The sequence below is a fragment of the Callithrix jacchus genome, chromosome 7 (genome assembly GCF_049354715.1).
Source record: "Callithrix jacchus isolate 240 chromosome 7, calJac240_pri, whole genome shotgun sequence".
Classification (NCBI taxonomy): domain Eukaryota; kingdom Metazoa; phylum Chordata; class Mammalia; order Primates; family Cebidae; genus Callithrix; species Callithrix jacchus.
The window spans coordinates 108,369,820-108,386,117 of record NC_133508.1 but is presented as its reverse complement, the minus strand read 5'-3'; the positions used below and the strand labels follow the sequence as shown (position 1 = coordinate 108,386,117).

At 35.1% G+C, this 16,298-nt stretch overlaps 1 long non-coding RNA gene across 4 annotated transcripts in view; it reads right to left on the bottom strand.

Moving 5' to 3' along the window:
• The window catches only part of LOC103794506 (uncharacterized), a 95,970-nt gene that overhangs the window by 59,104 nt on the left and 20,568 nt on the right, over window positions 1-16,298 (bottom strand). The window contains exon 4 of one of the 4 annotated variants that reach the window (XR_013520178.1): window positions 14,951-15,051. The exons of the other annotated variants lie outside the window; for them this stretch is intronic. This is a non-coding gene — a long non-coding RNA (uncharacterized LOC103794506). The remainder of the gene's footprint in view (window positions 1-14,950; window positions 15,052-16,298) is intronic. 4 annotated transcript variants of the gene reach the window in all.

The window sequence follows — 16,298 nt, the reverse complement described above, 5'->3', positions numbered from 1 at the left end:
AGGCCTAAGTCTACATGGGGTTATAAAATGAAAGTTTTTACAGTGAATATTGACATCACCACCCTCACTGGCTAAATGTTTTCTGCACAGTGGTTCATCTGAGTTTTACCCTCCTAGAAGAAAATTGGAAGACTACCCTCTAGGAAAACTTGCCAGACTAAAAGTCAAGATCTACAGAGAATAATATTTTGGCATTCCCCCAAAGAAATTGCCTTACAACTTCCCACATGTAAGAAGTTCTATTCATGCACTCAGAACTTCCAATTCAAATTTTTCTGCCTCAATTAAATAGGAGAAAATGGTCAAGGATGACTAGATATTTTAAGGAAGTCTCTACATTAAAAACAGTAACCAAAATAAAAGAACAGAACAGAAAAACTGAGTAAAAGGCAATACTGAAATGAAAGTATAAATACAGTATGAATATCCCCAGGGAGAAGACATTATAACTGTGAAATAAGAACAGAATATTTTTAAAAATAATGATTAAATAAAGAAAAATGAAAGAAATATTTATAAAAAGAAAGAGCTATGGGAAATTAAAAATATAATTGTGAAAATTCAGTAGAGGCATTAGAGATAAAGCTGAGGATGTTTCTCAAAATATAAAAGTCAAAAGGTAGAAAAACAGAAGAATAATTTTTTTAATTAGGTAATCATTCCTTGAAGTTCAACATCCAAACAGAAGTTTTAGAGAGAGAAGGGGGAAAAAAATCGAAGAACTTAACAACAAAAAAATATGTTTACAAAAATAAAAAATTTACTTTTCCATATTGAAAGTTTGCAATTGGAGTCTACAAACCACTGCTCAAGGAAATAAGAGATGACACAAACAGATGAAAAAACATTCCATGTTCATGGTTAGGAAGAATCAATATTATGAAAATGGCCATACTGACCAAAGTAATTTAGAGATTCAACGCTATCCCCATCAAGCTACCAATGACCTTCTTCACAGAACTGAAAAAAAACACCTTAAACTTCATACAAAACCAAAAATGAGCTTGCATAGCCAAGACAATCCTAAGCAAAAAGAACAAAGCTGGAGGTGTCAGGTTGCCTGACTTCAAACTATACTACAAGGTTACAGTAATCAAAACAGCATGGTAATGGTTCCCCAACAGAGATATAGATTAATGAAATGGAACAGAGGACTCAGAGGCAATGTGACACATCTACAACCATCTGATCTTTGACAAACCTGACAAAAAATAGCAATGGGGAAAGGATTCCCTGTTTAATAAATGGTGTTGGGAAAACTAGCTAGCCATGTGTAGAAAGCAGAAACTGGCACAGGAAAGGCAAGGACTTCATGACTAAAACACCAAAATCATTGGCAACAAAAGCCAAAATAGACAAATGGGATCTAATTAAACTCCAGAGCTTCTGTACAGCAAAACAAACTATCAGTACAGTGAACTGGCAACAAAACAGAATAGGAAAAAATTTTTGCAGTCTACCCATCTGCAAAAAAAAAAGGGCTAATATCCAGAATCTACAAAGAACTAAAACAGATTTACAAGAAAAAAGAAATAAACCCATTCAAAAGTGGGCAAAAGACATGAACAGAAACTTTTCAAAAGAAGATATATATTAGGCCAACAAATATATGAAAAAATGATCATCATCACTGGCCATTACAGAAATGCAAATAAAAACCCCACCGAGATACCATCTCATGCCAGTTAGAATGGCAATCATTAAAAAATCTGGAGACAACAAATGCTGGAGAGGATGTGGAGAAATAGGAACACTTTTACACTGCTGGTGTGAGTGTAATCCAGTTCAACCATTGTGGAAGACAGTGTGGCAATTCCTCAAGGACTTAAAAATAGAAACACCATTTGACCCAACAATGTCATTACCGGGTATAGATCCAAAGGATTGTAAGTCATTCTATTATAAAGACACATGCACATGTGTTCACTGTGGCACTGTTCACAATAGCAAAGACTTGAAACCAACCCAAATGCTCATCAATGATAGACTGGACAAGGAAAATGTGGCACATATACACATGGAATACTATGCAGCCATAAAAAACAGTGAGTTCGTGTTCTTTGTAGGGACATAGATGAATCTGGGAACCATCATTCTCAGCAAACTGACACAAGAACAGAAAATCAAACAATGCATGTTCTCACCCATAGATGGGTGTTGAACAATGAGAACACATGGACACAGGGAGGGTAGCATCACATGCTGGGATCTGTTGGTGGGGGACTAAGGGAGGGACAGCGGAGGGCAGGGAGTTGGGGAGAGATAACATGGGGAGAAATGCCAGATATAGGTGATGGGGGGATGGAGGCAGCCAACCACCTTGCCATGTATGTACCTATGCAACAATCCTGCATGATCTGCACATACACCCCAGAATCTAAAGTTTAAAAAAAAGCCTATATAAAAATTCATAGTGAAAATTCAAAATATCAAGGATAATAAAATATCCTAAACAACTTTCAGAGATAAAAAAAGCCAGTCTTATAAAAAAAAAACGAATATCTGAGTAATGTCAGACTTAAGAGTTGCAGCAACAAATCAACAGAAATCAACAAAGTAATGCCTCCTAAATTCTTAGAAAAAGTTATTTCTAATCTAAAACTTTATCTTTAATTATGCCTGACTATAATTTAGTCGCCACCAGACCTGCCTTACATGAGCTCCTAAAGGAAGCACTAAACATGATAGGAACAACCAGTACCAGCCACTGCAAAAGTTTACCAAATGGTAAAGACCATCAACACAATGAAGAAACTGCATCAACTAATGGGCAAAACAACCAGCTAGCATCAAAATGGCAGGACCAAATTCACACATAACAATATTAACCTTAAATATAAATGAGCTAAATGCCCCCCATCAAAAGACACAGACTGGAAAATTGAATAAAGAGTCAAGACCCATTGGTGTGCTGTACTTAGGAGACCCATCTCACATACAAAGACACACATAGGCTCAAAATAAAGGAATGGAGAAAGATTTACCAAGCAAATGCAGAGCAAAAAAAAAAAAGGAGGGATTGCAATCCTAGTCTCTGATGAAACCGACTTTAAACCAAAAAAGGTGAAAAGAGACAAAGAAGGGCATTCCATAATGGTGAAGGGATCAATGCAACAAGAAGAGCTAACTATCCAAAATATATACACCCCAAACAGAAGCACCCAAATACATAAAGCAAGTTCTTAATGACCTACAAAAAGACTTAGACTCCCACACAATAATAGTGGGAGTCTTTAACACCCCACTGTGAATATTGGGCAGATCAACAAGACAGAAAATTAACAAGGATAACCAAGACTTGAACTTGGATCTGGACCAAGCAGACCTAATAGACGTCTATAGAACTCTCTACCCCAAACCCACGGAATTTACATTCTTCTCAGTGACACATGGCACTTATTCTAAAATCGACCACATAATTGTAAGTAAAACACTCATCGGCAAATGCAAAAGAATGGAAATCATAACAGTCTCTCAGACCACAGTGCAATGAAATCAAAACTCAGGATTAAGAAACTCACTCAAAACCACACAACTACATGGAAACTGAACAACTGCTCCTGAATGACTACTAGACAAATAATTAAATGAAGGCAGGAATAACAATGTTCTTCAAAACCAATGAGAATGAAGACACAACATATCAGAATCTCTGGGATATATTTAGAGCAGTGTGTCAAGAGAAATTTATAGCACTAAATGCCCATAAGAGAAGAGAGGAAAGATCTAAAATCGACACCCTAACGCCATGTTTAAAAGAGCTAGAGGAGCAAGATCAAACAAATTCAAAAGCTAGCAGAAGACAAGAAATAATTAAGACCAGAGAAGAAATAAAGGCAATAGAGACACAAAAAAACCTTCAAAAAAATCAATATTCCAGGAGTTGGTTTTTTGAAAAGATCAACAAAGTAGATAGACTGCTAGCCAGACCAATAGAAAAGAGAAAAGAATCAAATAGATGCAATAAAACATGATAAAAGGGACATCACCACTGATCCCACAGAAATACTAGCTATCAAGAGATTACTACGAATACCTCTATGCAAATAAATCAGTAAATCTAGAGGAAATGGATAAATTCCTGGACATTTATACCCTCCTAAGACTAAACCAGGAAGAAGTTGAATCCCTGAATAGACCACTAACAAGGTCTGAAATTGAGGCAGCAATTAATAGCCTACCAAGCAAAAATGTCCAGGTCCAGACAGGTTCACAGCTGAATTCTACTGGAGATACAAAGAGGAGCTGGTACCATTCCTTCTGAAACTGTTCCAAACAATAGAAAAGAGGGAATCCTCCCTAACTCATTTTATGAGACCAACATCATCTTGACACCAAAACCTGGCAGATACACAAATACAAAAGAAAGTTTCAGGCCAATATCCATGACGAACATTGGTACAAAAATATTGAATAAAATACTGGCAAACTGAATCCAATGGAACATCAAAAAGCTTATCCAGCATGATCAAGTCAGCTTCATTCCTGGAATGCAAGTCTGGTTCAACATATGCAAATCTATAAACATAATCCATCACATAAACAGAACCAAAGACAAAAACCAGATGATTATCTCAATCGATGCAGAGAAGGCCTTCAACAAAATTCAATGGCCCTTTATACTAAAAAGGCTCAATAAACTAGGTATTGATGAAATGCATCTCAAAATAATAAGAAATATTTATGACAAACCCACAGCTAATATCACACTGAAAGGGAAAAAACTGGAAGCATTCATTTTGAGAAACTGGCACAAGACAAGCATGCCATCTCTTACCACTCCTATTCAACATAGTATTGGAAATTCTGGCCAGGACAATCAGGCAAGAAAAAGAAATAAAGGGCATTCAATTAGGAAAGGAGGAAGTCAAATTGTCTATATTAGCAGACAACATGATTGTATATTTAGAAGAACCTATCATCTCAGCCCAAAATCTCCTTAGGTTGATACGCAACGTTAGCAAAGTCTCAGGATACAAAATCAATTGGCATTCTTATACACCAACATCAGACAAAGAGAGCCAAACCATGAGTGAACTCCCATTCACAACTGAATAAAAGAGAATAAAATACAAAGAGAATAAAATACCTAGGAATACAACTAACAAGTGATATGAAGGACCTCTTCAATGAGAACTACAAACCACTGCTCAAGGAAATAAGAGAGGACACAAACAGATGAAAAAACATTCCACGCTCATGGTTAGGAAAAATCAATATTATGAAAATGGCCATACCGCCCAAAGTAATTTATAGATTCAGTGCTGTCCCCATAAAACCGCCACTTACTTTCTTCACAGAATTGGAAAAAAACTACCTTAAACTTCATATGGAACCAAAAAAGAGCCCACATAGCCAAGACAATACTAAACAAAAGGAACAAAGCTGGAGGCAACAGGCTACCTGACTTCAAACTATACGATAAGCCTACAGTAATCAAAACAGCATGGAATTGATACCAAAACAGAGATATAGACCAATGGAACAGAACAGAGGCCTCAGAGGCAACACCACACATTTAAAACCATCTGATCTTTGACAGACCAGATGAAAACAAGCAATGTGGAAAGGTTTCCCAATTTAATATGTGATGTTGGGAAAACTGGCTAGCCATACGCAGAAAGCTGAAACCGGATCCCTTCCTTACACCTTATAAAAAATTAACTCCAGATGGATTAAAAATTTAAATGTAAGACATAACACCATAAAAACCCTGGAATAAAATCTAGGCAATACCATTCAGGACTTAGGCATGGGCAAAGACTTCATGACTTAAACACCAAAAGCAATGGCAACAAAAGCCAAAATAGAAAAAATGGGATCTAATTAAACTTAAGAGCTTCTGCACAGCAAAAGAAACTATCATTAGAGTGAACCAAAAAAATGAGAAAAATTTTGGCAATTTACCCATCTGACAAAAGGCTAATATCCAGAATCTACAAAGAACTTAAATTAACAAGAAACAAACAACCCCATCAAAAAGTGGGTGAAGGATATGAACAGACACTTTTCAAAAGATGATGTTTATGCAGCCAACAAACATATGAAAAAATGCTCATCATCACTAGTCATTAGAGAAATGCAAATCAAAACCACATTGAGATCACACCAGTTAGAATGGCAATCATTAAAAAATCTGGAGACAACAGATGCCAGAGAGGATGTGGAGAAATAGGAATGCTTTTACACTGTTGGTGGGAGTGTAAATTAGTTCAACCATTGTGGAAGACAGTGTGGTGATTCCTCAAGGATCTAGAAATAGAAATACCATTTGACCCAGGAATCTCATTACTAGATACATACCCAAAGGATTATAAGTCATTCTATTATAAAGACACATGCACACGTATGTTTATTGTGGCACTGTTCATAACAGCAGAGACTTGGAACCAACCCAAATGCCCATCAATGATAGGATCAAGAAAATGTGGCACACATACACCATGGAATACTATGCAGCCATAAAAAAGGATGCATTCATGTCCTTTGCAAGGACATGGATAAAGCTGGAAACCATCATTCTCAGCACACTGACACAAGAACAGAAAACCAAACACTGCATGTTCTCTCTCATAAGTAGGTGTTGAACAATGAGAACACATGGACACAGGTAGGGAAACATCACATACCAGGGCCTGTCGGTGGATGAGGGGCTAGGGCAGGGATAGCAGTGGGTGGGGATTAGGAGAGGGATAGCATTAGGAGAAATACCTAATATAGATAACAAAGTGATAGATGCAGCAAACCACCATGGCATATGTATACCTATGTAACAAACCTGCAAGTTCTGCACATGTACCCCAGAACTTAAAGTATAATAAAAATAAAACCTTTTCAGCATCTTCAAAAATTTTTATCTTGTATGCAGCCTTTGTCAGAAATACTAGAAGATGTGCCTCCTCAAAACAGAGAAATAGATCAAGAAAGAGGAAGACATAAAATTAAACACACACACACACACACACACACACACACAGGGAATTCTATACAGGGAGTAAAAGGATACATGAAAAAGAAAGAATAATGATAATGACAACCTAGAGTGTCAGCTAGGATACTTGGTCTAGAAAGCCATGAGTCCAGATTTTCATAGGAGGACAGTGGACTACAGAAAAGACAGTCCTAAAGAAAATTAAAAATAGAAAAAGAAAGAATAAAAACCTAGAAATTATGTGTTCAATAACATGGACTGTAGTGAAACCTGTTTTATAGTTCTGTGATAAAGTTCAGGGCTGAAATAGTGATAGGGTCCTGGATAAAATAAACCAATTGATATAATAAAAACTGTAGTAAAAAGGGAAAGAGGAGATATATAATCACAGTCCAATGTGAATTTAAACTGTGAGTACTAATACCTTATAAAACACGATATAACTATGGTGGGTGAACAGGAGGAGGAAAAATAAGTGTATGCATTAAAATGGGTTGAAGAAGGAGTGTAAAAGAGATAATCTTCTTTGGAAGGGAGCTAATAAATAAGGTCTAAAATTGAAAAGAAAAAATAAGCAAAAAGCTATAGAACTAGCAATGAAGTATGGTAAGAGAAACTGAAAGGTAAATATCAGAACAAACAGCTGAAATGGATTGAAAACAAATGTTTGCAGAGAAACAGAAGGGGATAGGGATTAGCTTCTATTTATTTCTTTATTTATTGTTACAGTACTTTTAAAATTAAATTTTAATTTAAGAATAAAAATTAACATTTTGAAAAGTAAATAAAAGATACAAACTTTGGAAAATTTCATATACGTATAGAACCCTAATCAATAATAAATTGTAGCATAACATATGAAAGTTTAGTCATATTTTCTTTAATGAATTTATTAACTGTTTAATGTATTTCTTGCCATCTTTATGTATTACTAATACACACTACAATTTTCATCATATGAAAAGATTAATTTTAGACCAAATCGGTTAAACTTCTATAAATTCTGGATTATATGAATATAAAATTATTTTCATTACTAAGGCATTCTCTTAAGGTCCTGTTTTGATTATTATTGCTACATAATTAATCATTCTAAAACATAGTGGCTTAAATCATTTTATTATTCTCTCTTATTTCTGGGGTTATTGTTCTAGGTCTCTCATGCAGTTGTATTCACATGACTGCCGTGGCTGAAGCCAGAATAATCCCCAAATCTTCCTCACACACGTCTAGCAGTTGATGCTGGCAGTGGTCTTGGAACTCAAATGAAACTGTCAGCCAGAATACCTATTCATGGCCTTTCCACGTGGTCTGACTTCCACACAGCATGGCAATTGGGTTCTAGAAATGAGCCTCCCAAATGAACCAGGCAGATCTTTATGACATCGCCTCAGAAGTCACATAGCATCTCTTTCTCCATATTCATAGGCCTCTCAATGTCCAAAAGAAAGGAAAATGGATCCTTATTTCTCAACGAGAGGAGTGTCAATGTCAGTCACACTAGAAAAAGAGCATGTAGGATAGGAGATCTTGCTGCCGCTCTTTTGAAATATACAATCTGCTGCAGGTCTCTTTGTTCCAATATCAAAAAATCTACAATCACATAATGTTGAATAACCATTAACTATCTTAAAAAGGAGACAGGATCAGACCAGCAGATTTCAAACTGGGATATGTATACTTTGGTGGCATGAATAAGTTCAAGGAAATAACCTCTACAACCTGAACTTAACATGTACACTTTCCTAAAATTTGACTGTCAGAATATTCATACTGGTTTTTCTTATCCTTGTTATCCTTGTCACACTTTCAAAAAGAGGCATGCTTGTCATCTATTTTACCTTTTTACTGTGGTACATTGACCCTGGGTGTAAAAATCTCCAGAGTTCTAGGACAATTCAAAATATTGGTATTGGTGTTGAGAAAGTAAATGACCCTAATAACTGAATAATAAAACCTTGAATTAGTTTCAATTATTTGCCTTTAATGAAATTGAAAGAAGGCCTAATTGAGATGACAGCTGGTACATCATTAAAAATAATTTCTGATGAGACATAACTATGTGATTTTTGGCATATAACTTGGAAGGAGTTCAAATATTTGAAAGACACTGCTAAAACACAACCCTTTCCACTCCCATATACTTATTTATGAGAATACATTTTCTCAGATCTTGTATCTATAAAAACAAAAATAGAATAGATTGATGCTAAGCTTTGGCTCATTTTTGCAAAAAGTAATATTCAGCCACAAATATATACATTTGTTGACTAAGAAATAGCTCAATCATGAGAATCATGAATACAACTAATATATTTTAGTTTTTCATGTTTATTATCTAAAAATCATTATGTTTAGATTAATTATATATTAACATGAATAATGAAAATTGAATTCAGAAGAAATCTTAACACCTGGAGTCTAAAACATTTGGAGTCACCAAAACATTTGAATTACTCTTTCAATGTATATCCATACTTTTATGGCAGGAAAAGGGTAATTACTACAAGACTGAGGCAGAGAGAATGCATTAAACTAGGATAAATCTCATTGAAAAAGTGGTATAGAAATAGATGTTCAGGAAGCAGAAAAAATGAAAAATTTGTGACTGTTACAGATGAATTTAAGTATTTTAACATTGATTTTTCATGGGAATCAAAATGAATATATTTCAAAGAAGATAAAACTTTTATGTTAATATTTACAATTTGCTGTAAATGATATATTTTACAATGATTTAAGCTTAAATTGAGAAATTTTAGAGGTTAATTTATTTAGAGGTCAAGTTTAGAGAGATATAAGTTTTTAAAATGTACTTAGATCATTGATTTATCATCTTAATCACCAAAACAACATAAAATTTGAACCTGATTTAACAGTATTTTACTTGAGTTATTTTTGTTAGTTGAAAGAATGAATTTCTGAACATTTTCATATCCTGTTCACCTATACAGTTATTTTTATTGTACATTGTGCATGTAATTGTAAGGCAATTGTGTAGCACAATAAAAGAAGAAAACCTTGTTTCATTAAATCTGGAAGAAAATTGGTATGGCTGAATTTTATTATTATGCCTAAGACTAATTAATTAGAACTGAGATTTCTGGTGTTACCTAGAACTATTTTTATATACACAAAGGAACATGCCTAGAGTGTAATTAGAAATCTCTTTATTATGACATTTTTGAGAAATATGAGGGATATGGAAACATAGAGATAAATCCTTGTCCATTTCTTTTAAGGATTATTAGTGATGTTTACTGAATATAACACATCAATATCCAGATATGTATTCCTTGCTCTTTTGAGTGACTCAGTGCCCCTCTAAAAGCAAGTTGGTACACCCAGCCTCAAATAATCTTAATGATATTATTTATCCCAAGGCTCATCACTGGTGCCTGTCACAGGGTAGATGGACAATATCTATTTGTTGAATTACTGAGTAAATGAAAGAACTGGAATATATTCAGTTAGTGAGTCAGGAAGACTTTTCCACTTTCAGAAATGTTCTATTAAAGTACAAATGTACATCATACAGTGTTCCCAAAAGTAACCCCATACTCTGACTGCTTTAGTGTGACCCAGAGTGTAAATTTAACCTCCTGTACCCCCACCTTATACTACTAATACTGAATACTTTAAGCAACATGAGGGCCAAGAATCTTCTTTTCTAACAGTCTCCCCAGTTGATTGGCATGCACAGAATTGACAGGAAGCTGGAGAATCAGTTTGGGAATCAAGAAAATCTAAGACAGATTTATTCAGAGAATGAGAAAACAGGAAAGACAGGCCAAGTCTCGGGGGAAAATAGTCTGGTCAGGGCACCGTTGCTGGAAATGAAACAATGCTAAACATTTGTTTCCCTATGCTCAAGATTCAAATTTGAGGAAAGGACTCACTGCAGTACTACCCAGGGTCAGGTCGGTACCTTTTGTTTAGGGTGAGGTAAGGACCATGATTAACAGTTTCACTAGACTGTAGCAGATCAAGAAGAGGTTTTTCTATACACATAAATCAAAATGCTGGTAGAAATTAGGAATATTTTCTAGGAAGCCAAAAATAAAAATTACAGACATAGGCTATACACAGTGGAATGGAGTGCCTCATAAAGTAGCATGTGTCCTGTCAACACAGAACTAAACACCAGACTTTCACTCAATTGGAATGCTATAGAAAGAATTCCTGCCTCAAGTGCTATTGGATAACCTTGAAATTTGTCTCCCATTCTGCGAGTGTGTTGCTCTGTATTACTAATTGAATTCCAAAATCTACATGTATTTACTTTTAGTGGGGCACTGAGTCACTCAAAAGAGCAAGGAATACATATCTGGATATTGATGTCTTATATTCAGTAAACATCACTAATAATCTTTAAAAGAAATGGACAAGCATTTATCTCTACATTTCCATATCCCTCATATTCCTCAAAAGTGTCATAATAAAGAGATTTCTAATTACATTCTAGGCATGTTCCTTTCTGCATGTAAAAATAGTTCTAGGTAACACCAGAAATCTCAGTTCTAATTAATTAGTCTTAGGCATAATAATAAAATGCAGCCATACCAACTTTCTGCCAGGTGTAGTGAAACAAGATCTACAGTATCTACATGTCTGCTAGATTCCTGTTAATATCCAATTTAGTGTTTACAAATCAATCAAACTTTATTTGAAATCCTTTAGAAAAACTAAATAATTGATTACAATGGTAACTTTTTTGCTGTGTCTAATGATAGAATACTAGGTAATGTTTATTGTAGAAAAGAATAATCAATCATCATCTGCTCAGTTGTAGGCCCTTTTAGCCAACCTAACTCCTTCCACCCATCATATGCCCACTGTTCCATAAAGAAAAACCTTAGTTATCTTATCCCCATCGTTGTCAAATTAGGACACTGTCAAAGAACCACCTGTTCACTCCCAAAAGGCATTTTCTCTTTTCATATCTTATTTCTTAGCTAAAAGTTGTTTGGCCTAATTTTGGCCCAGAAAATGTAATGTTCTTTGTTTCCTCTGACAAATGTCTTCTTTCCTCTGGCAGATTTTTCAATCCTTTGGGCTCACTGCATTTCCATGGTCCTGGGTAAGAATTGCATTCTCTTCACCATCCTGGAACCTAATTAATAACCCCTTCTCCAACATGGTTCCTGTTGGCCAGATCATTCTCCAACCCTCATTTAAGCAGAAAAGTTTAATTAAATGTGTGACATATTTAAATAAATATGTGACATGATTGAATATGGAGAGGCCCACTATTTAGCCAGGAAGTAAACTTTGACAAAACATCCAAATAGTTAAATAACTTCATAGCCACATCATTTTTCAGGAATTTAAATTTGTATGTGGCTTTTCTGATTCATGTCATTACTCTTTCAATGATAGAATGGACATGGTACACTGCTCTGTGAGGAATACCTCATTACCTTTCACAGTTCTCTGAAGTTCATAGTGTTGCCTAAAAATATCTTTTCACTAGAAGAGCCCAGAACGGCACTCAAAAGAAAGCTGTTTGCCATTACACTAATCTTAGTCAGTAGATGCCAATGGATTATTAAACAGCATGCTGCTCACAAATCAACACACATTATACTTGTACTTACCTGCATTTTAGTCTTTCATCTGTGTACTGAGTGACATTTAATGTTAAACTAATGTAAGAATCGCCTTTTATCTCTATGGTTTGTTTTGGATTATTTTCTTTAGCATATTTACCAGTGACCAACCTCTTCAAAAATTCATACATACGGATGATCTATGTAACATATCCAGGAAAATAACTTTACTTCTCTCAAGGAAAACATGACTCAGACTATGATGAAAAGCAATTTTTTGACAACATAATCATGCTGTCATTGAAGCTTTTATTGGTGCCACAAAGAAGTCAATTCTAAAATAAGCCTGTAATAGAAGCTCAGTGGCTATTCACCTGAACTCTGTTCACACAGAAGGTGATATCGGTTCAAGCATTATTAAAGCACATGAAAAGATAAAAAGTATATCCCATAAAATTAACTCCAAAAAACTAACTAGTTATGGGTAGTATATTAACCTGATAATTTTGAGAATTCCAGTTGTTGTCTAATGCTAAGGTATATGAACTCAACAGACAATTCTTACCTGGCAAGAATATAGCTCCTAATTAACATTTGAGGGATAATGGGAAAATCTACACCAGATACAGATAAGCAGGATGGAGGCACTGGCTAACAGCATTGAACCTAGCATTAGGAGATCTGATTTGATCTTACACAAGCCAGTGGCTATGATACTACATATGTCTTTGAGCCTACGTTTCTTGATCTTTAAAATGAAAACAAAAACACTTCTCTCACAAGGTGGTAAAGACAGTAATGGGAAATAATAGATATAGAAATGCTTTGTAAATTCTAAAGTGGCCTAGAAATATAAGATACTATCTCTTCTGTTTCTTGTTAGTGCCATACCTAAGGTATCAAGGCAAAGTAATAGTCCTGGAAAGCACAAGTTTAAGGTAAAACATTTGTCAAAGAAATCCCATTGGAAGAAACAATATAAACAAGTTTAATACATAGTCTTTTCTATGCTTCTGGATACAACGGTAAGTAAATTACCAAAGATATTAAATAAATGCTTCTATTAAAAAGGCTGTGCTAAAATGCACATAAAGCCTAAGAGATCGATTCCATAGGAATTCATACAGTCAACCCTAGCAATGTCTGATCTGGTTTCCAAGCAAACTGTCTCAAAAATGAATCAATTGGAGTTACCATCGCAGCACTGATATAAGTGAATGTAGTGGCATGCTGGTCCTGGAGTATCTACATGTCTGCCAGATTCCTGTTAATATCCAGTTAAACAAATAACAGGCTGTAAAAATGGAAAAAAGCCATTGCTTATGTCAGTGATAGAAAAAATATCTCAGAAATAAGGAAAGAATTAGTGATAGAGTGGAGCACACAGAGTAGCTACCACTTTGCAAGCTATGTGGACTTAGGCTTCCTAGAAGTCCCAGACCTGTCATTTTCCTAGCTACTATCACTCCTTACACCAAAGCTGTCAGGTTTGAATAATAGAACAGCTTCTGTTACTTTCTCGGGACACCCAGTTCACTGAGAGGGAGGCAATTTAACTATCCCTCCATAGTCCTGGTTCTGTCTTCCCTGACAGATGCAACGTCTTCCAAGAATGATCTTCCACAGCAATGATGAAAAATGAGAGTTGAAGAAAAAAACTGTTACAAATTCAAACTAAGGGATCAGTAAAATAGTTTAATAAAGTAAGTGATATAATTTTAGAGTTAAAAACAATATCCTCCAAACCAGAATTTTCTTCTCAGTCTTCTTTAGTTGGTTAAGACTCTACTGTTCTTGGCACTTACTTAAGCTCAAGTATATTTGATCACCCATATTATAATCTTCAAATTCTACAAAATAACTGTCACTTGGATAGATTGTGGTATATTTATATACTAGAAAGTCATCAAACAATGAAAATAATTGAACTACAGATACATTCTACAGCATAAACATTGTTAGGTAAAAGAAGTTAGACACAATTATCTTTTATGTAATGACAGATACATAGAATTAAAAAATAGTCACCCCTGGTGTTAGAGGTCAGTGGAATTTCCTTGAGGAAGAAAGACAGATATATTCTTTGAAGGGGGCTGAATGGACTTTCTGATACGTTGGAAATGTTTTATTTTGTGATCTGGGTAGTGGTTTCAAAGGCACATTAACTTTGTAATAACCTATTGAAATGTGCATTTATGTTTTGTGCACCTTTCTACATATTTAAAAATATATATAAGTTTTCAGTTTGGACTTTAACATTGACCATGATTATTTCCCAATGTGTTACTCCAACCTTACCCTCAGGTTGCCTCACTAAATATTTTATTCCAACTATGTTACTTTATTCACGCATCTCAAACAAGGTTATATTATTTTTTAACCCTGTAATTTTGCTTATGCTCTTTCTCACTAAAAGTCATCTTCTATGTCTCTTCATATCAAAATCCTGTTTTTCAAAACTCAACTATACCTCTTTTATGCAGCCTTCTTCATTTCAGGAAGTGTTCTTTATTCATCCTCTGAGTTTCAAAGATCATTTGAACTTCTCTCATCCACTTGATTTTAATTACCCTTGAATTAAAAATAAGTTTATTTGTTTTATTATCTAACAGGTGTACAAATTATTGGAGAGCCGGGAACTGTATATTACACATCTTGAAATTATTTTCCTTACTTCACATGTTAGCAGTACATGGTGCTAAGTGGCTAATTGGATGAGTGTGTGAATAAATGAACAAGCAAATAAGCCATTGAGTCAATTCTTTATAAAACATCTATAATCACTATACACTTCCGAGGGGCCCTTGGATCAAGCTTCATCCCAGCCCAAAAGTAAGGGTTGGTAAGTCCTCCAGTGCCCTCCTGGTTCTGGCCAAAAAATTAGTAGATGAATGGTGGAAAGTTATATAATATCTTGTATCTTACTACACACCCAAAGTGAGAGAGAAACCGACTGAAAGCCTACAATTAGTAAATATACTATCTGTTCAAGACAAAATTGTGAAATAAGAAGTTGTTTCTTCTCTACCTTTCCTCCAAGGATCATGCCTTTGTCCACTCCCACCTCCACATTGTCTCTCTCCTCTTCCTCTTTTATTTTCAGAGGTCAATAGTGACATCTGTGATTGCTGTATTAGAGTTATCTAAAGAAACGAAGCCAATAGGATATGTGTATGCAAATTTCCATGTCAAGAGCAAAGCAAGAAGGTTATTGAAGGATCTACTCCGCAAGGTTGCCAAAGGCCTATGTTCTTGGCACAAGACTGAGTCAAAGCTTCACCAGATGTCATTATACTCACACTACTGGCTTAAGGGATGGCAGGCAGCCTGACACCTTTTTCCCGAAATGTCCCTCCAGCATCCTCTGCTGAGAAAGGTTAACATAGGCCTCACTTTAAAGGAGAAATACTAAAAGGAATTGTCTGTTATCACAGAATATATACTGAAGGGTGAATTTGGAGCCAAGAGGCAATAACTTGATAACTGGCATCAGGCTGTAAGTATCATTTATGAGAGCCAATAAATTCCCTTTTGGTTTTAGATATTTTCAGCTAAATTTTCTGAGTATTGTACTGAAAGACCGTTAAGTGACAAAAGGCCCAGTCCGCATACCATCTAGAGCAAAGCAGTTTTTCATTGAATATTGCATGCCTTTCTGCCATTGTTTTCCCTCAAAACCTTTCTACCCTGGTCCCATTTTTTTTTAGTTAAAATTTTACTTATTGTCTTTGATATATATGTTAACAGCCTGTTAACAACATGTGTTCATTTTAAGAATAGAATTCTAGGAAATAAAGGCTTTAAAACAGAAGAATGAT